The sequence below is a fragment of the Stigmatopora nigra genome, chromosome 14 (assembly GCF_051989575.1).
Source record: "Stigmatopora nigra isolate UIUO_SnigA chromosome 14, RoL_Snig_1.1, whole genome shotgun sequence".
NCBI lineage: Eukaryota > Metazoa > Chordata > Actinopteri > Syngnathiformes > Syngnathidae > Stigmatopora > Stigmatopora nigra.
Genome location: NC_135521.1, coordinates 1,654,193 through 1,676,570, shown reverse-complemented (window position 1 = coordinate 1,676,570; position 22,378 = coordinate 1,654,193). Strand labels below are relative to the sequence as shown.

The 22,378-nt window shown below is 39.0% G+C and overlaps 1 long non-coding RNA gene across 3 annotated transcripts in view; it reads right to left on the bottom strand.

The window, feature by feature from the left end:
* LOC144207155 (uncharacterized) overlaps positions 1-22,378 on the bottom strand; it is a 43,558-nt gene that overhangs the window by 13,366 nt on the left and 7,814 nt on the right. For all 3 annotated transcript variants that reach the window (XR_013328588.1, XR_013328587.1, XR_013328589.1), the window contains 2 exons: positions 20,663-20,760; positions 20,064-20,244 (listed from right to left, as the gene is read on the bottom strand). This is a non-coding gene — a long non-coding RNA (uncharacterized LOC144207155). The remainder of the gene's footprint in view (positions 1-20,063; positions 20,245-20,662; positions 20,761-22,378) is intronic.

The window sequence follows — 22,378 nt, the reverse complement described above, 5'->3', positions numbered from 1 at the left end:
ATGTATCCTGTTTTCTATTATCACTCAAGTCTGCTATGTATTCACCTAGATGCTCTTTTGTCCTACGCTTTCCACACTTATCTCGGGACTCATAATTCTTTCTCCGTTAAGCCCCCGGTCGTCCACCAAGGCGGCGGGAGATATTTCAACTGTAGCCCAAAGGATCCTGCCAGTATTCTCAAGGCCTAAGTCTTAAATCAAGTTCATTAACAGTCTAGCTAAAAATCCTTATGTGAAAATTCCTTTGCCTACTTTTGCCTGAATTTACAAACAAGAACTGGATACAGAAAAGTTGTCTTTTCTTCCAATAAAGAACACTGAGGTGAGAATTGAGACTGTGTCAGGAATACGCATTTATTCTGTCTAAATTGCAACTAGAATGGATTGGAGTACGTATACTCAGCGTGATTGGGTAGGAGACCAGAAAAAAAATAGTTCAAATAGTAAATTGCCTGACGGCGGCCATTGAAGGCTTCCTTTGAATTCATGTCATCTGCTTTTGTGTTTTGGAGAACGGTCACTTCCAGTCGCATAACAGCCCTGATGATGAGAGACGGGACTTCAAAAGGCAGGAGACAAGGATCAAACAGTGGAAAGATTGAGACCGTGAACTGAGCCACAAGGCCTTACGCAAGGCGGTGTTAGCAAATTGCTCGCCTGTAATTTGATCTCAGGCTTGAGGATGCAGAAAGGAAATATCATTCGCTGAAATTGTCTGCCACCATTCTTCACATCCACTTTTTTACATACAAAATGGCCTACTTGAATCCATCAAAGGCTTCCAGGAAAATTGTTGATATTTACATCTATGCTCTATGCTAACCTGGTCCACAACACTTGAGACAAAAACATGGGTTCATCAAGGACCACATCCATGATAGCAAAGAACAAGTTCCAAGTATAATAGGATCAAATTGAAATGAAGACTATAGATGTATATTCAATTTCCTGATTTTCCCACTTTCAAATCAATCATTTTTTAATCAATTTTTTCAGTTTTTAGTTCAAAAATCATTTTGTAAAATCTAAAACTATTAAAAAAGCTCATATAAACATTGTTTTAGATCTACAAAAAAACGGAATATTCAGGGATTTTAATCCAGTTCTTTTAATTCATTTATAAAAATTAAAATATCTAAATATTATATCTAAAATGGTTTGGCCCACGTGACATCAAGTTGACTTTAAAGCGATTTAGGAAAGTACCCAAATAAAACCCATACAGGCCCAGGAGTAGAACACGCAAACACCACATGGATAGACCAACCTGGATTTGAACCCAGAATCCCAGAAATGTGAGCCTGACACACAAACCAAACGCTACCTTTTCAAGTCAACAACATCCTCCACTAAACATGACAAAACGACATCGCCATCTCCAATTCCAGCTTTACCATTTGAGAAAAACAATTGACCTTCACGACGGACCACCGACTGCTCCACGCCCACAAAGACTTTCTCTCCATTTGCCCTCATAATAAACCACCCTCACTTTCTCTTTCCGTGACAAATAGTAAACCCGATTTTTGCCGCCATACACCCAGTCACACGGAAGTACACGTTGTGGATTAAGGTGTCAGTTCGGAGCCTCCTCCGACGACGACGCGGCCCAGACTTTGCGTGCCGGGGTGTCGCTTGTGTTTGTTTAAAGGGCAACGAGAATCGATGGCGGCATTTTTTTGAGCCATGGCTCCGACCTCTGGCGTTGGCACCGCTTATCAATCATGCCTCGACCTGCTTTTTCGCCTGACTGCCTTTCTCGTACCTTGGAATTGCTGTCGGAGGGCAGGAGTGAGCCTGGCCTAAGTCTCATCTCTCATCTCATTTTCTGAGCAGCTTTATCCTCATTAGAGTCGCATGGGGTGCTGGAGCCCATCCCAGCTGTCTCCGGGCAAGAGGTATGGGACACCCTGAATTGGTGGCTAGCCAATCGCAGGGCACTTTGACACAAACAACCTATTTTTTTAAGAGGAAACTTTTCCACCAATCTGGAAGTGCAATCAGGTGCTTCTTTTTTCAGCAGAAATCTCATTGGTTAAACTGTTTCTGTAGGATCAGTTGGAACAAAAACCTGCACTCAACACAGCCCTCGGGGCCCGCGTTGAACACCACTACATGAACAAGAGTTCCCCTGAATAGAAAAAGAATAAGAACAGCTTCCAGAGCCAAAATGGAATATTAAGCACCATGGAGAGCGCCAAGAAAACAAAAGAGCAAGTAGACAAAACATTCCGGCGTGGGAGGTCGTCCCTCTCCGCATCCCTGGCGTAATTAAAAGTAAATAAATAAATAAGAAAGCTGTGTTGTGCTCAAAGTATTCCATTTAAATTCGTGGCGGCAGGGAGGCTCCTGTTGTAATCATCTGGACAGATTTTTGCAGCTACATGAGCCTCTTGTCACAGGTTTGAAAAGGGAGGGATGCTAGCCATTACGGAGTAATTAGTCTTGTTGTCACCGCTGAACCTTGACAGGGAATCCACTTTGTGCTCCCCTGAAGGGATTGGCTTGTTTGCTACGCCTGAATAATAATCGCCTCTGCTTGCCAAGGACGAGGTCTTCACACTCCTGGGATGCTTTTCTTTCCCTTTTTTTTGGGGGGGGGGGGGGGGGGGATCATTCACAAGAGGTTTTAAACATGTTTTGATGAAGGCGGAGTCATCACAATGATGGATTTATATTCTCCATACCTGTCAATGTATACATTGTGTCAGACTCGGGTTGTTTCGCGGGCGGCTTTAACGTCAACTCAATTTCACGTGGGCTGGACCATTTTAGATTATAATATTTAGATTAATTATTTTATAAATGGATTAAAAGAACTAGATTAAAATCCCTGATTATTCAATTTTTTTGTAGATCTAAAACAATGTTTATTTGAGCTTTTTTGTATATATTTTTATTGATTTTACAAAATGATTTTTGAACTAAAAACCCAGAAAAAAATGATTAAAAGATGACAATTATTGATTTAAAAGGGGAGAATGAGTAAGTTTAATATACATCTATACTCTTCATTTTAATTTGATCCTAAACCAGAAAGTCGGCACTCATCATTTACTTTCTCAGTCCAAACTAAATGATTTGGTGGACCAGATTTGGTCCCCGGGCCACTACTTTGACACAAGTGGTCTATGCTGTAAACCAAATTTTGGAGCAAATTTTAGACTTTTAAGTGCACCCTATGTGAGTAAATATGTTCTTTTTTAATGACTTCATAGGGAAAATTGCAATCATTAATAAAGGCAGCTAATGGCCTGCATCAGTCAAAGTAGCCACTATACATTAGATGACGAGCTCTACTATAAGGCTTTTATTCATTGTATTATTTTTTTAAAAGCTTCAACCTATGTTTGTGCGTAAAGTGCCATTTCAAGTGTGCGATAATGCACAGCCACTTTTAATGGAATCATTTGTTGCTTCCAAAGTATAGAAGAGCTGTCCTTGTGAGCCATTCAGCAGCTTTGAGTGTCCCATTCTTTCCATTTTTTTTCTTACAATTCTTGCTATTTTCTCGCAAAAAGCCAAAATCTGACTTCCCTTTTTTTTTTAATTTCAAAGTGCCAAAAGTGGGATACTTCTCATACTTGTGATCTTTTTTTTCATGTATATATTGTAAGATTTCATGATTTTCACCTCAAAAAATGAAAAATTTTGCAAGATGCAAAAGTTACCTAACCTAAGGGTTCACCGCCATATTGTTTTCCCTTTTAAAAGCAAAAACTTCTTTTCCCCAACTGAAAAAACTGAAGCTATGTGACACCAATCACTACTAAAACACTGTCTTGAAGCTAAAAAGACCAAAAAAGGAAAATAAAAGCCAACAACAGAGTGGCAGACAACCAGAATGGAGGATAGAAAAATAACAATGTGACACACGTAAGGACACGCTAAAAGCACACAGGCAAGATAAAAATACATGGCACACACGCAAAAGAGAAAACATAGCGCCTCACAAAAAGTGGAAGAGACCAAACCAGACAAAAAGCAAGTGTTTACACCCTTGTCAAAAGAATAAGAATTTGATCAGCATGGTTTGGGACATTGTGATGTGGCAGGATGTCAAAAATGGATCCACTACGTTAAACTCATCAAGTGAAGGTCACCGATTCCCAGTTGCTGAAGAACATACTTTCCCTTTGTCTGTTTAATTGTCTCTCCAGACACTTATTTCTTATGAAACGCTGCCTCGTGTGCCCTGAACAATAAAATAGAGATAGTTACAGAAAAAGTGGCAATGACTCATTCGTTCTATAAGAGCAGGAATGCTAAGAGAAGGCTGCAAGAATCAAACACAATGTTTCAGAACAGTAGTTGACGGCTGATTAGTTCTTATTTGTGCTTTGGTTTTGAACTCAAGTCATCAACGACAGGCTTTTTTTGCCCTAGGAATATTTTTCTGGTGATCTCAACTTCAATGATTCAAAATTAATGTACTTAAATCTCATAAATCTTGTTTACTGTAATTCACATGTCATTTTTTAGCATTTTGGTACCATGTACTGCAAATACAACATCTCCAAGCTTCATATCCTTCATATCATCTGTCCTGCATCTACAAAAAAGGCGGAAAGCATCATAAAGAACAACACAGATCCCTGCTTCTGTCTTTTGGAAGGCGCTATAGAGCCATAACAGCCAAGACAAACAGACTCAAGGACAGTTTCTTCCCAACAGCTGTCACCATACTCAACTCAAGATCTTATTATCTTATGGCTAACCACTTCAGTCACTGTACCACTTACTTATTTCTTATTTATTGGTTATTTATGTCTTTGTTTGTTTGTTATTGTTATTTGTGCACTACAAGAAAGCTTTAAATTGTATTATACTTGTACAATGACAATAAAAGCATTCAATTCAATACATTCTTTCATTGTCACTCCCTTCCATTCCAAAATGAACTGCATCCATCCTTTTAAACACACAAATAAATCAAACTAAACAAACCCCAAAGCCAAAAACACACACTTTGAATGTTGAAATGGCTGGTGATATTCTCTTTGCTTTTGGCTTTTCCAGGATGACACTCTTTAAATGTAAATATCCCTCCGTATTATAAACACAACACATGGGAAAGCCACAAAAACTGCCGCAAGACGTGAGAAGAACAAACAAGCAAGAAAAATAAAGACCAAGACGGGGCTTAACAAGTTAAAAAATAGTCCTCATCCTCTCATCAAGTCATGCAATGTTACTTTACTTGGCGTCATCACATTTTTGGTTGTCAAAGATTACAATGTTCAATTTTGGACGACAAGGGCCTGGCGTCCACTTGATTTTTCTCAAAAACTACATCATGTAGAAGGATAATTCTTTGGTTTTTTTACCCTCATCAGGTCCCTAAATATCAAAGAGAAAATTAAAATTCATGCCTTGCAAGAGTTTGGGTCTTAGAAGGTTAAATCATGACTTCAATTTTAAGTTGATTTTTGAATAAACTTGCCATTCTGCTCCATTGTTCCAAGTTGAAAAGAACCATAAAGAGTTTCTCAACATAAAAGCAAGAGATATAAAAGAGACAATCAAGAAAAAGACTGCTAAGACAAAAAGAATATATAAAAAAGCGCATAGAATGAAAACAATAGAAGCAAAGAAAGATGAAGTTGTGTCAGTCCGAATCAGTTATTAATAGGCCACCTAATTAAGTATGGTTCAAACTTAGGACGAATAAATAAATGATCAACAAGCAAATATCTCAGTGAATACAGTTGTCGACTTGTAACCATTTTGGGATGCCTCATTATATACCTCAGAAACTTCTCATCATGATGAGACAGTGGTTATACAAATGCAGCTTTGCTTTCAACTGGCAAATTATAAGCGTCACATTGAGGTTATTTAGGAGACGGCAACGCGGTTTACAAAAGTTGTAATGGAGGAAGCTAATTAAACGACGGAATTGCATCGTGAGTAGGGCCCATAAAGATATTGCAATATCCGAGATAAAAACAAAAACAACAACAAAAAAACAAAAACGTTTGCACTCAAAGTAGTCGGTTAATACTCGAAGGAATCATTTGATGCTGAACGATTTTGGGAGACGTGCGGAAAGGAAGTGCGGCGTCTTTCAAGTAACGTGCTTGCAATTAAGGAATCGGGCCTGCAGAAAGATGGAAATTCTTAAAATAGACAGGAACATCTAAAACGGCACTTAAAAAAAGAATGGAGTTTAATTCAAATAAATGATAGCCTCTTGCAGCTTCTTAACAAATAATTCAATTATTTGTATTTTTATTGGTTTCCTCCTTGGAAAAAGTACTTTGCTGTTGGTAAAAATAAGCTAGTTATGATGTTCCCTATTGGTTATACACTGGAGCGATATAGAAAAAATATTGGAAGTTTTCGTAAGTAGAAGTGTACTTTATATGTAAATTCTGTAATTTGTTCCACAGTCCTCACACAACTATCAATTAAAACCTTTTAGAAAATGGTCAAAGTATTCCAATTTTTGTATGAAAAATGTGAGTAAACTCACAAAAAATAGATAAAATGGTAAAGAAATGAATTATTAATATCTTAGAATAAATAAAGCATAAGAAAATGTGCTCTAAGCCACTGAAATATCTCCCTCTGCGGCCGTTATAGATATAATACCCGTGTTTTGTCCACCAGATTGTGTAAAGAGCCCATTCGTCTACTTTGTAGTACATTTTAGACTTTTACGTGTGCCCTATATGTGTGTATGTGATAATATTTTATTTTGTAACCTGAAACTTTCGTACCGAGAGGCATTCTTAAGTAGAGGTATGGCTGTATAATGGAGACGTTTATGTAAATCAGGTCTCTTAGTTAAGATTCAATAGTTTGCATCACGGAAGCGAACCACGAAAGTACTGTGGCTGCATCAGCACCCTAAAAAAAGCGGGTCCCCATGTTGGTGTCACGCACGTGGCATTAACGGTAGCCAGGCGACAGCTTTGTCTCAGGCTTTCTCCGCTTAATGGCATGTGAAGGCAGCTCTTTCAATTCCCCGAGCACACACTGAGCTCGCCGTGGGGTGAAAGATTTAGCGCGCCAAACAACTTGGTGAGACTTTGCCACTGGCGTAACTTACAACATTTACAACAAAGCGACAGGAAGTACAGTTGGCGCACGCTGCTACTTCTGGAAAGGTGCTTCATTAAATGCTATGGTTGCTAGGAAATGTCTTTTGCCTCATTACTTGAGAGGCTTAACATGGTGACGCCATCTGGCTGTGTCCTCTGCCAACATCCCTTTTCTATATACACTTTGTCCTATTTTTACAGAGGGCCACCACCACCACAACAACTCCCCCACACGAGGCTTTTCATAGATGCCGTTGCTGCGTTTTTGAGGAAAAAATATGCCGCAGTTGGGTTATTTTATGTTTGGGGACTCACATTTTCTCGCATATAAGCCGTATACTTGAAATCACCTTCAAATGGTTGAAACTTACAATTTTCCGAGTATAAGACGACACATTTTTCACCTCTGTATTCACAGTTTTAATAGGGAGTACAAATGTGTTACTTTGAAGGGAAAATGTTAAAAAAAAAATCAAGTTGGCGGCGCCCTGAGCGAGCAATGGCAGACACAAGTATTGACTGGTCGCGCTTGCTAATATATACCAAGACACAAATAATTCATTTGTCCGACAAGTAACAGGAAGCATAGTTCTCCATAAAAATGCAGCAGCTTGACAAGATAGTAGTACTACAAAAAAAAAAACACTCCCAACTCTTGTTTTGTGAGAAATGTGAGTCATTATCGCGCAAAAACATGCTCTAAAATTCAAAAGAAAGGATTATTATGCTAATACTTTTATGTGGAACACTGCGGGATTGACGTTAATAAGTATTTCTTGTTATAGTACCTGTACTACATATTTAGTCTTAACCAGAATTTTTGAGTTTGAGCCTTTTTCAATTTTTTGGAGCTAAAAATAACCCTGCCATTGAATCATTATGTTTTCAGGTGTTACTTATATCCCCATTTTGTGGTGAAAAACAACTTCTATGTGAGCAAGACTCAATCAAATGTCTCCAAATACCTAATTTGCTTGTCAAGAGAAAGAAAGTGATGAATCCATTTTCCAGGATGCAGACACAGTCTGAAGAGCTCTTATTTTTGGCTTTGTCAAAGTCATCTCGACTGATTAAGCTAATTGATTTTCACAGGCGACGAGACAATTGCTTCCGCAGCTCGAAAAAGTGCTTCACTTGAATTTGAATGCTTTTCCTGACAAAAAGCGCATAAAGTGTGTTCTGAAATGATTGGAGAGTCGTTCATAGACTAGAAAACGTCGGTTTTAGAGGTGCAGAAATGCACCAGAAATGATAAAGATGCAAAGATGCTATTTTTTTCTTTCTCCTCTCAGCGAGAGTGCCAGCCAATAATAGACAACAAGCAAAGAAGGCAAACATCTCATCTGTGTATCTGCAATTGGAACTTTTTTAATTGAGTCTAAGTGCAGCAGGAGCTTGCTGAGTTTCTATTTTCTTCAATTTGACGACCTCCAAATTTGTTTTTAAAGAATCATTTAGGCAGGGTGTCCTTGTTTCACTATGGTGCTGGCTGGAATATAAAAACAAAATACTTGTAATTGTAATCACGCCACACTTGAATGCCAAATAAAGTTACAAACAACAAGCTACATGGCATTTAAACGGTGACTAAAAGGGTCAAGCAGTTCAAATCCAACTCACATCAAGATTTGATTAAATTAAATCCATTAACTATGCTTTGGAATCCCACTGGGATATTTTCTCTGCCCACTACACTACTTTATCACATGAAAAAACTTCAGATTTAGCTTTTTCCAGATTCCAAACAATTAAAAACTTCCTATTTAGCAAAGAAACTCTAGCAAAATCCTTCCTTCAGCTCAATTTGCTACTTTCTGATGGACAGCAACTCAATTCTTATGTTCTTTTCTTTCATTAGCGCCACATTGACCACACAGTCCAACCTTTACAACAAATAATCTGCCTCCCACCTGTCCTAAAACCTAAAAACTCATCTTTTTTTGCAACAATTTCAGGAAAAAAAGTCATTTTGGCAGCATAGTTGCTTTAAAACACAACTTTTTCCAGCTTTGTCATTTTAGTGGAGGCCTGAGTTACATTCCTTCTATTCATTTTTACAGCAAATTGTAAAGTGTAAAGCTTTGTCTACTCTATCCTCAATGGATTTGAGAAATCTATCCCTACGTAATTATGCGTCATATTATTTTTGTTCCCTTTCTAATCGGCATACTGCGATTCTACAATCCAAACTGTGAAGCACATTTGTTCCACATGACCATAAGAGTCGAGAGTCATGTGTGGCACAGACGGTGCGCCAACATCCAGAATGTGTTTGGTTATTTCGGTCAGTGCTTCTGCAAGTGACCCTGTGGAAATACAACAGTTACGCTTCATTGACTCAAAATTGCAAATGCTGGAGTATTTGTCCAAGTATAAAGATAAAATTCAAAAGTTACAAATCCTCCTATCATTTATTTGTACATATGACTTATTTGGATTTTTCAATGTAGTTGATTTTTACACTTACAACTTTTTTGGTTTGTATAAGGAGCAATAATGTTAAAGTTTATCAACTACCTTCTACCAAATCATTCTTAAGTTGGTGGGTCGTTAAAATTAGATCACCTCCCAATCAGTTCTGCAACCAGAATATCGATTTGCAGACCACTGCAGGTCTGATAATTGTAAGAACAACAAGGAAGGCTTTGATTTTACCTTTTAACGAGCCTCCGATAGCACAAACGCAGCAGAGACAAGCTCGTCAACTCGGATAAAGGATTGCGAGAATCAATCCTCCGTCTTGATTGGGACGAATAAAAGCCACTTTTAATCCAACTCCAACTTTTTACAAGTCCCTTAAATATGTTAAAGTCAACATTGCTTGTGAATTAATGCTCTTTTATAACGATACGCCCCCAGATTTTTAAAAAAAGTGAGACTTTTCCTGAAATGCAAAGTCATTTTTGCAGCGCTTGACATTTCCGCGGAAACCTGCAAACGAGCGCTATCCACTCGCTCGTTTGTCTTTCATGTTATCTCCTTTTAAACAGGGCTAAAAAGGAAAGTGTAATAGTCTATAGCGATAAAGCCTTTGTCCTGTTAAAATGCTGATCTTGCCTGAGGCTGAACTTTGACCCCACAGAGCCTTTGCCCTCATCTCTGCTGATAACGTAGCAAGCCAAAGAACTGATAAAAAATGGAATGTTTTATTTCCAATTGTTTGAGAAGGATTATTTCCCCTAATGGGAAATATGCTGGGGTGGCCCATTGGCACAAGTAGTTAGAATGATGGAAAATCTGGGTTTGATTCCAGGTTGGTCCAATTGTGGAGTTTGAATGATTCTGCATGGGTTTTTTGGGGGTACTCTGGTGGTTTTCTCCCACAGAATTGAAAGTGATGAAGGATGTTTCATCACAGAATATCAATTTTGGGTTGGAGGAGTGCGAAGCAGATGGAGGCCGCGAGTGAAGCGCTCAGACGGACCAATGGCGTAAACAAACGCGCGATGGGGGATTTGATGCTTGAGAGGATTGTTGGCTGGCTGGCTGGGATCGGTCAGGAGACAAGTCAACGGGAGCATGAACTATATGTGGGGGCAACAGACTGGAAGAAAAGACGATGAAAACTCTGGAGAAACATCCACAACAAGAAATAGTTGGGTTACAAAACATACAAAATAAAAAATGAATGGAATGCATGTGTTTTGGAAGACGAAACACATCTGTTGACCAAAAAAAAAAAGCGTATTGTTTTGTTTATGAAAAGCTTTGCAGGGAATAACGCGGAAAATAGCAAAGAAAACAAAGCCAAAAACTTTGACAAAAACATCTTCGCAATCAATAGTGTGTAATAACTTTGGACTTGCTCTTGGCAGAGGACAGAAAAGGAAATTTGACCTTTAAATGCCACCACGGCAATCAACTTGTCTTCAACGCTACACAATAACTTGATATAAAACAATATCCAAATACTGTAGATGTTATTTTTTGGAATATGAAAACAGCAACATGGAAATCACTGAAATAACACAAGATATAATATTCGCACATTATATTATAAAAGTCCATGTTCACATATATGAATTGGCCCTAGTCCTAGTGGTTAGCGCTTTGGCCTCACAGTTCTGGGGTCCTGGGTTTGATCCTCACTGTGTAGAGTTTGCATGTTCTCTTGTGGGTTTTCTCTGGGTACTCCAGTTCTTCCCACATCCCCAAAAACATGCAAACTAATTTAATTTTATGCCAAATTGTTCCTAGCTCTCCTTATGCCCTGCGATTGGCTGACCACCGATTCAGGGTGCTCGTAGTTAGCTAGGATGGGCTCCAGCACCCCCTGCGACCCTTATGGGGATTAACAGGTCAAAAATGAATGATTGAATGAGCTCAATGTACTAAATTCATGCATCAACAAGTTAATAAAGATCACCTAAAATGGCCTCAGTTAATTATTTTGTCTTGCAAGTTTCTGTGGTTGGACGCCAACAAAATGATTAAGTTTCAGTCTGGTGGGAGGCGGCTACAAGAAGTAGACGACGGTCGCGCTGACTCATTACGTTTTCTCGACAGTGGCTCATGTTTGACCTTTAAAGCCGAGGTTAAGTCCGGCCGTGGGGTGCCGGTCCCGCCAGTTTAATATTCCGGCAAATGGCGCCCATTATAGAGTGGCCACATCGTGGTTTTCTATAAACGGTCGTGATGGATGGCCTGGCATTGCAGCACGCCGTTTGGATAAGCGATGAGGGCGCAGGTGCAAACGCGCGTGAGCGAAGCGGACCCGTGCATTCAATTAGAAAGAAAAACACCTGGAGTCGGGCGTCACGTCATTATTTCAAATAGAGCATGGCTTATTTTCACATGCTTACTGAGCGCAAGTCGCATGATTTGCTGACATCACACAAACGTTCTGATTTAGGATAAAAGCGGCAATTTCATATATTAAAGTCTGGATTTGTCTAAATCCAGTTACTCTTCTATGCCTAGACCTCCTCTGACCCGTTGCGTGCAATTATGTGCATTTAAATAATGGAATGGACGTGCACGTCAAAGCACTCTTCAGATTACGGCTAGTCAAAATATGAATATAAATATGCATTTTTTTATTTATTCTGCCAATAGCATCGCTTATGGGTTGGTCTATGTTATGTTTGTCTTTGTTTTTTTATTTATTTAAGAGTTGGGGATAAACTGAAGGGAAATGACACGGTGGTGGAGTGGATAGTGCGTCGGGCTCGCAGGTCTGGGGTCGAGAGTTCAATCCCGGATGAATCCTCAATGCCTGGAGTTTGCCTATGGCTTGAGTGGGTTTTCCCCAGGTACTCTAGTCCTCCCATATCCTGAAAACATGCTAAGGTAACTAGTGGAACACTCCAAAATAACTTTAGCAATGAGTGACTGGTTATTTGTCTCCTTGTGCCCTGTGATTGGCTGAGGTTTTTGTTTATGTTTAAATGAACAAACAAGAATCTAATCTTTAATTTTAGCTCCCTTTTCACTAGCGTTCAACCCTACTGGTCATATTTGTGGAGTGGGTACTTTAAAAGAAGATTCATATTGATTAATATGAAGAAAAGAAATGTAGTTTGGAGCTTGCTCACTTATTTTTTGAAACTCATTCTCATCCACTCCAAAACATTCAACATTCCAGGAGGTAAAACAAGGTCTGACTGCTGCTTTGAACTTGATTGAAAAGAGATTAAATTCTTTTTTTTCTCCTCCCTCAGAGGATTGTCTCTGACTTTTGGCAGTTGGCTCGGAGGTCAGATTCCACTTCCACTTGTTTTTCCAGCCTTCGTCATTAAATCCACTGCGTGAGTGCGTGATTACCTTTTGCATGTTTGTCAAAATACATAAAAAATAGGCTTGGGGGGTGGGAGTTGGAATTTCCGCCTACCACGTTCCTAAATCTGCAATTGACATTAAATTCACTGCTAATTCTCTTCCCAGGGGCTCAAACCAATTTCTCAAGCGGCTAATCCCACATGAGCGTCATGCATGTACACTAATCCCAAAAAGTCAAAAAAATATAGTTATGACAGGAACGCATTGCCACCGGAAAACTATAACTGGGGGCAAATTTACAGTCAGTCCTTCCAAACAACTAACTTTTAATATCAATGACGTCCAGCAGTGTCAAAGAACTCAAAGAATCAGAATATGAATATCAAAAATGGCTTAAAATGGCAAAAATGGAGCAAAAAACAAAAGGTTTGAACCTAGGTGCTGACATTTTGGATGGAATTTAAAGTTGGATACACCCTAGTTGTTTTTTTTGCTAGACTTCCTTGATATACTGTCAAAACAACCAAGTTGCGATATGTCACGTTCTTTCTCCTCCTTCCATTTTTTGAAGGCAAACGGAACCTTTTGTCCAGTGAAACGGAACGCCGTGAAACAGCCGAGTTCCCTCCTTCTTACTCCTAATATTTATTTACCTTCTGTCCTCCTTTGCGGAATAACAACACTGGCCTTTTCTTTTCTTGATGACCCTGTTTTTCCCAGTAAAAATCCATATATGAAATGATTATCGTACACGACACGAGAAAAGGTGCCGAGACAGCCAATTTGAAATCTAGGGCCATTTTCCTGATGCTGCCTTGCTGATATCTAACGTTAGAAAATTCCACCAAAAAGCACCTGGTCTCTCTGGCTAAAACAATAAAAGTGTAAAATAATGAAGGATTGACTCCCTCTGCTTTTGTAATATAGATATTTGCATTGGTAATAGATATTTAGGCTCAGATCACCCTTATTTATAAACAAAAACACATTAGTGGCTAATGCTTGTGAGTTTCTGCATGGATTTTCACATTTTCATGAATTTACAAAAAAAAAAAAATCAAAAAAATGCCCCCCAGAAAAAAAATGCTGCGATAATCGAGGGATTACTGTAAACATCTTTACTGTCAGTTTGAATTCTCGCTTGTCGATAGATTGCCCCCCCCCCCCCCCCTCCTGTGTTTTGCCATCTCTGTTTACTTAGACTGTCAAAGCAGATAAGCATCCACCCCGCAGTTTCAACTGCCACATTTGACATCCATTAAAGTGCGGCTAGATAAAATTTGGGTTGGGTCGAAGGTTTAGAGCAGCCTGCCGAGTTTGCCGCTAATCACTCCAACAAATATGTTTAGCGGTGTGAGGCTAGACGGCGGAACTGACTAGATTAGACATGATAGTCTCAAACAGCGGGGCTTATCTCCAAGCTGTCACTTTGACTTGTGAGGAACACCTGGCCACTTGCATGGCTATTCATTGACTTCTTCAACATTGTGGCAACATCAACTCTTCAAGACTTGTCAATGACGTCGGAATTACAAATTAATTTCACACTAACCCTGTTGCTTTGAATTATCAGGATTAATAATAGCAACGGGGCCATAAACCTCAGAGCTTTGAGGGTCCGGGTTCGAATCCAGGTCACGTCCACCCTGTGTGGAGTTTGCATGTTTTCCCCAGGCCCACGTGGGTTTTCTCCGGGTACTCCGGTTTCGACCCACATTCCAAAGACATGCACAGTAGGCTGATTGGACACTCGAAATTGCCTCTAGCTAAGAGTGATGGGTTTTTGGTCTCATTGTGTCCTGCGATTGGTCCAAAGTCAGCTCTAGCACCCCCTGCGATCCTAGTGAGGATGAAGTAGTCCAGAAAATGAATGAATGAATGAAAAAAATATAGCAATAAATGCACGATGCTGGTAAGACATAATGTTATGCGAAAACTAGCATAACATAGCTTAATTTTTAATTTTTAAAAATATTTTGACGAAAAGCATTCAGTTGACTGATATGAAAACAAAATGCACAAAATGCCACCTTTAAAATGCCAATGCTTTTTGGATTAAATTAGTCTTTTGTTTTATTTTTAAAGTGGAAACTGGAAAGTGTTTTTTTTTAATTTTTGCTACTTATGAAAGTGCAAAAAACATCTTAATTAACATACCAGGCAAACTAGCAGGAATATTGAAATGTTTTATATGAAAGAAGCCTTTTTTTCCAAGTTGGCCTTGTGTTTATTTCAGCCATGAACAGAAATGAAGGATGATGATTACAATTTTCATCTTCATTTGAAACGAACTTTAATTTACCGTTGACTTTTTGGCCGTCCCTCTTCAATACCTCAATTAATGACCCCCTAACGCTGATTTCTTTTGCCTTTATCGAGTTATTTCGACGTCTACGTACTTGTCCGTAAAAAGACGGCGTGGTGATGTGCATATATTCTTTTTGAGATGTAAATGTATTTTGGCTGCAATTATGACCAGACTATTTTATGCTCTCATGAATATATGCGGCTTTTTACGCATAATTTCCCATCAAAAAGGGGAATGGGGTTGATTTAAATAGGTTTCAGCATCTAGTACTCTAATTGAAACGGAAATTTTGAAGTTAAAAGATAAACTTTTAAACAACCCGTCTTCCCACACGCAAAATCAGCTTTTCTATAATGTCACACATACTTTTTTTCATTAAACTAAAGAGCTTTGAGGCCCGGATTTCTCACGGGACGTCGACGTCCCTGAGTGGACTATTAAAGGAAACATATTGTCCCTTTTTTTACTACTTCAAAAGATTCCCAGGTGTTTTAGTTGGGCCATATTTGCAAGGGGTGAAACACAAATAGGCAGAAAGATGGACAGGCTTGTTTCATTTCACACTTTGTGGGTGGCCAGGTACTAAAAGTCGTCCAGTTTTGCATATATGCCCCATTAAAGAGCAAGAGTTTGGGCAAAATGTCCCATTAAAGCTGACAAAAGCGCACCTTGCGGTCTCCCGCTAGTCAGCAGAGTTGGCGGTAGAGCGGCACCAGTAGTAAAAATCTTTTTCTGTCTTTTAAGTCTTTAGACTGACAGCGAGACAAGAGAGAGGACACTGCAGAATGTCCTAAAAACTGTTTTCCTGTCCTTCAGCGTGGAGACAAATGAGTGAGTCGACGCTTATTAACTGCATGCAAAGCAGCATGAAAAACAGTTTGTACAGATGCTTTGTTTTAAATATTCCTCCTTAAAAGGCCTTTTATTTTCCTTTGTAACACTAATATATTTCCATAGAATTATATTGTGAAAATAACATGGTGAAAATAAAATATATACATATATATTATACATGTATATGTATAATATATATGTAAATAAGTTATACATGTCCATGTATAACAAATATATATGTACATGTACTTGTATAATATATATATATGCACATGTACATGTATAATGTATATATGCACATGTACATGTATAATGTATATGTACATGTAAATGTACAAATACATATATATTATACATGTACATGTACATATACATATATATTATACATGCACATGTATAATATATATGTACATGTACATATACTAACATATAGCACAAGCCGTGACCCTGGTGAGGATAAGCGTATCATAAAATGAATGAATGAATATTGTGAAAACGTATTTTCTCCAAATAAAGCCTCCCGAATGAAAAACGATGTACAGTGTAATGACGACTTGGAATGGGCGTATTAATGAAGTTTAATGGAGCTGAAAAGAAATGCAGTTGGTTTTCATTGGAACAAACGTGATAGATTTATTCTCTTTCTAGGAAAACAACATTATAGATTACGATGACTGAATGATTTAATGTAAGATTCTCGCCTTGCTTTTGCTGTTGTGAACTCAACCAAGCATGAAATATTAAATTTCCTCCACTAAAAGCTTGTAAACATTTTATAGCCAATTTTTACAGGGTCGTTATTAAAAATAGCCAGTGTTTTGTTAGTATTATTATGTTTTTTAAGGGGTTGGGGTCTAGATACTGACTAGCTGCACTAGAAAATAAAGCTTCTTATGGTCTACCCAGAGAAAAGCCATCATTTAAAACAACGCAAAGACTTTATCAAAGTATCAAAATACCGTTTTTTTTACCGGTTTGTCTTTTAACCGGAGTTTTAGGTAGACCACGACCAAGAGTGATCGGTCATTCGAGTTTACGACTCGGGCAGTCCACTAGCGATTCCTCGCGTTTTTAATGGAAGAAGTCTCGGGCTCAGAGTGCTTGTCTGGTGGTGCAGACGTGGATCAATAAGAACGCCGCCGCTACATCCAATCAAGGCCTGATTACTTGATCTCCACATTGATCGCCCGCTTGTCATTTGGTTTCAGAAGACCAGCCCCTGAAGTGAACTCGTTTGTAATCCCGAATAGATCGCTGACACGGATTGTTGAAGTTTGAAGACTCGCTCGCAACAGCCATTTTTCCCCCTTCCCTGTGTTCATCGGAAATCCACATTCCTTTCCACAGTACAGTGGGAATAAAATGTAAACAAAATATGGTGACGCCATAGATAGGTTAGGAACAATTTTCAATGTAAGTACAGAATTTAAAGTGGGTACATTTTTAAATGTATACATTATATTGAGATATTAATACATTAGTCTTTTGGAATGCTTATAGGTCTAATTTTTAAAGAAATATATACTTTTTGATGATTGTACTTGTGAACTTGTATTTCTGTATAGGCGCAAAAACATTTATTTTGGTAGTTATAATCGGGATGATCCTACTTTGTGGTTTTTTCGTTTATTGCGGACATGTCTGGTCTACATTAACTGTGATGTTCAAGGGATTACTGTACATTTCTTAGTAGGACCTCAAGAGTAGACAGAACTAAGTGAATAACTTAATTCTTCCTGATTTGGTGGCTATGCTTGACCAATCTAGAAAGCATTCTGTTGAAAACAAATCTGCATCTTTGTCATTCACAACACTGTTGCATGCCATTACTAATTTTTCCACTGTTATTGATATGCTCAATAATTGCAACGAGAAGGTATTTTAAAAGCCAGGTGAGTAATCGCCTAGATAGATAGTTCCAATTGGACCAGAGCATTTGAGGTCTCCATTATCTTGGAAATTGTCGCGTCACCCCATCTGCCTTTGTCAACTCTTTGTACGTCAGACATAAAAATGTCTTGAGCGCCAGCTTGCAAGCGCCACGTGTCACGATCCCACGGCCTGACTCACATTTACCTCATTAGTTATTCTCAGTCATTACACACACTTGCCTATTTTTCCTTAATTCGTTCCACCCGCATCCTGATTAAAATAATTTGAAAAAGACTACATTTTTGTCACGGATGCCGACACATCTAATCGTATAACTCCAGAATTGCATCATAGTTTGTTTTGAACGCGTTGCCATTTTGATTAACGCCACGGTTTAAACTTTGCCAAGATAATTTCAATTATTCCATAAAAAGGCATTTATTTTGAAGTGCTCCCCCGATAAAAAACATTGTCCCTGACACTAAACACTATGTCGCTTCATTTTTTGTTGAAAAAAACGAGTCATGTTTTGCTATCTGGAAGAAAAAAAGGCAATTTTCCTGGTCGTTATGCCGCATTAAGACCTCACATCTGTGACCTGCGCAATTTGACACGCGCTCCCAGCTACAACGTTGCAGCCGTGGTTGCAATTTCGCAAAATAATAACCTGCCACGCTAATCTTTCACTTTTTATTAAATAATACACAATAACATATTGCGGCTAGGCCCGTCCGCATTCCCGCTGTCACGCTTCATTACGGCGGCGCCGGCTCGAATCCGTTTTTATTTTTTTGCCTCGCCAGACACATTTACTCAAGTGCTTTTTCTTTGGAGGCGTTAAAAATGGTCACGTGTGGCAAGAATTGAAAGAAAATAGCACGTCGGAGCAAAATAAACAAAGTGTTTTAACCTTGAAGAATGTCAATAAGCAAAAAGGGGAGCCTTAAAACTGTAAAAATTTCAGATTTATCGCCCTTGGATGCTCACTGTCAACTTTTCAGCCGCCTTTTTGGAAAATATTTATTTTATGAAAGCCCGCTGCCGCCTCTGAAGTGTATCTGTTGGCAACAGAAGGGAAGTATGTTCTCCCTGGATTCACTGGAGAAGAATTTAAGGAAACAAGGAGTTTCCTGGCGTGCCCAGACCTGGTCTTGGCAGGAAGATAAATGAGCACATGCCGGTTTCCTCAAGCTCGACGGGTTTGTGGCCCCTTAAAAAACTTTGATAAGACGCTAGGTGACTGGCTTGGCTTTGTTTCGGGTGTGGTTAAAAGGAAAACAGACCGGGATGTACTTCCTCAGTCATTACCGAGACTTTACTCACAACTTCTATCTTTAATTGTGATCAAAACCGTAGACAAGAATATAGAACTAACATGGAAGACGCTTTGTAACCCCACCCTCTTCGTATTGTTTAAAAAAGGTGTTCGCCAACATTTTTAAGATGACAAGATACGGTTCAAAATTACAAAAGTAGTTGATTAAAATGTTCAGAAGAAATGCTGTTTAAAATGTATTTTTATCGTTACTCCTGTGCTTGGATGTTGGAAAAAAGGAACTTATCTATGTTAACTACTACTTATTTATTGTGTTGACTACTTTTATTATTATCTATGGATTATTAGTTTGTTGGTTGGTTTGTTGTTGTTATTTGTGCACTTTGGGGTCTTTCTCAGCTCATTTTCTGAAACATTTCATTCTCATTAAGGTCGCGGGGAGTGCTGGAGCCTATCCCAGATGACTAGAGGCGAGGGACACCCTAAATTGGTGGCGAGCCAATCGCAGGGAAGGAGGAGACAAACAACAAATCACAATTTAGATTGTCCTACCAGCCTAGCATGCATGTTTAGTACCCAAAGGAAACCCACACAAGCCTGGGGATAACATGCAAACTCCATACAGATGAACATAACCTGGATTTGAACCCAGGACACCAGAGCTGTAAGGCCGACACACTAACCACTCGTCCCAGCGGGCCGCTGATTATTAATTCATCATTGTTATTCATTGATGATTTATTTACTATTATAATTTATTCATCATGAGTTAGTTGGTTGATTTGTTGTTGTTATTTGTGCACTTTATAGCTTTAAATCTCATTACGTTAATGACACTAAAGGCGTTCATTCAATAAGCAAAATGTCATTGGCATTGATTGATATTTCCATCCTGACATAATTTCAACATACCAGATAGTAACCATCAATATTGAGTGACATCCCATTTTTTAACATTCATATTAAATCCCTTGTAGGGTTGCCAGGTCAAAGTTGACATCACTCTTACCTCAGATCATCCCTCCTCACAACCTGTGAGGTGACAAAGCTGCAAAGCCGCCATCGAGCAAGTCTCCTCAGCCCTCTGCGCTCCATTGAGCCACTGCGCAATCCTCTTTAAGTCCCACAAAGCTGCTTGCCTGGACTTCAGAGGAGGCCATTTTCATCTGCATTCAGCATGCATGCCTTTCCTAGCGAAAAAGACGACATGGGCATTAACTACTACGCGAACTGGTAATTCACTTTAAAAGCCCCCAACAAGCAACCCCCCCCCCCCCCTCACACGGCAGTAAATTGTGACGGAATGCAACGCCAGCATCGGATCAATAAGAGTTGTTTGCAATTTAACAAGAACAGATGTTTGCAATCCCACCAGGTATCCCCCGTTACATTCTAAATGACCAAGTTGTGTACATGTGTACGTGTACACGAGGCAAACAAAAGCGGATTCCAGATGCAATTGGTTATCTTGGGCAAGAAAGCTGTTATCCCTTTGCATCTTTTCTATTATGGGAGCTTAATCACCAGGACCAAAGTGGCTTTTCTACACACTTTTTCCAATTATGAGCACTAACTCCACATTGCGGAGACGGATTGTTTTCAAGTTACCTTTTTTTCCAAGAAATAATAACGTTGGAGGACCGAGTTTTGCGTTTAGGCAAAGCCAAGGTTGTGGTAATCATGTAGAAAAGGTCATCCGATTTCTCCTGGAAAAAAAGAGGAGGAAAACAATGATTTTCTATAATGATATACATAAGATATAATAATAAATGGCAGCAGATTTGTTATAAAAGGGATTTCTTTTTATGACACGTATTGTGGTTTAAAAGTTGAATATGTTGCTTGCCAATTCTGAAACACATACTTATATACTGATATACTGATATACTGCAAAATGTTTTGCAAAAATAAGGAAAATATTTCAACCAGAAACATTTGCATTTAGCTACTTTTGGGCTATGAATATATTTTTTTAAAAATGCATTTTGCCAGTTGGGTGCACCCAACCTATTAGCTGGGATAGGCTCCAGCACCCCTGCAACTCTCATAAGGGTAAATAGATTACAGTAAAAAAGCAGAATTCCTTTTTTTGCCCAAAAATTTAGAACTCATGTCCTAAAATACCTAAAAGTACCCCAAAATTCAGAACTTATGTCCATAAAATACTTAAAACTGCAAGTATTTTTCCTTTATTTTGATTTGAACTGCATTATATTCTCCCACAACAATAAAAACATCGACTATATCCCTCGAATAAAAATGAAAATGTCCCCAAAAGTATTTATAAAACATTCCCTGCATTTTAAAATAGTTGATAAAGGCTTCATTACAGTGCCCGTTTAAGTATTTCCATGATTTCCTATGGGGCCTTTTGGATATTTTATCTCCAGACCACAAAACGATGTTTAAAGTTTATGTGATATTACTGTCAACAATTTTCTCCACATAATTCTCCCTTGGGATTGATGAAAGCAGAATTTATGATTCCTCCCACAACTGCAATGACATTTCAAATAAGCAATACTTTAAATACATTTCAAAAGCTCCAGCTGCATCCAACTTTCCCATCTTTTTATGACTTTCTCATGTCTAAAATGACCAAATTATCCTCAAAAACCACATTTCCCACTTCAATTCAATCACTGGAACAGCACGACATCATTCACCCCATGCCTTAATTTAATAACGTTATTATCATAGTTACATAAGCGCCGAATACGGGAAAAGCGTTTAAGAATGTTAGGCCAAAAGTGTTGTTTACCAAAATCTCCCACGAGGTTGAATATGAAGGCCATAAATCAAGCTGAAAGGAGCTTTATGTAAAACAAGAGGCTTCCAGGGGGGCCCATCAGTAATTCAATTAGACGTGAGGCAACAACTTCCCTCTCAGGACTTGCTGGATGCCTTCCATCCATTCTTCCCAATTCCCGCCTGCACGTCATCACAAAGCACGCGCACGGCGAATATCCACCTTTCCGCCACGACTAAAGGTCAGCGGCCACGGCGAACCCCCGACGCCGAAGGGCGCCTAACAATGACGGACGAGAGATCCACGACGAGATGTGGTTTTGCATTCTAACGGAGTAGCGCTGGCCAATGTGGTAACTGTACACGAGTGGGGATACGTGGCTGGCGGCTGTTGCTAGGAAACCGTTTCTTCTGGATTCTTCCCCAAGTGTGTTTGTCTGGCCGACTGAATGCCGGCGGACGACACAAAGTATGCATTCACTCGCACAATAAACGCAGCGGATCGGTGTACCTGTGTAACCTTGGTTGGTGATATCTGTTTTGCAATTCAATAGTTTACATTTTTTTGCAGATTGT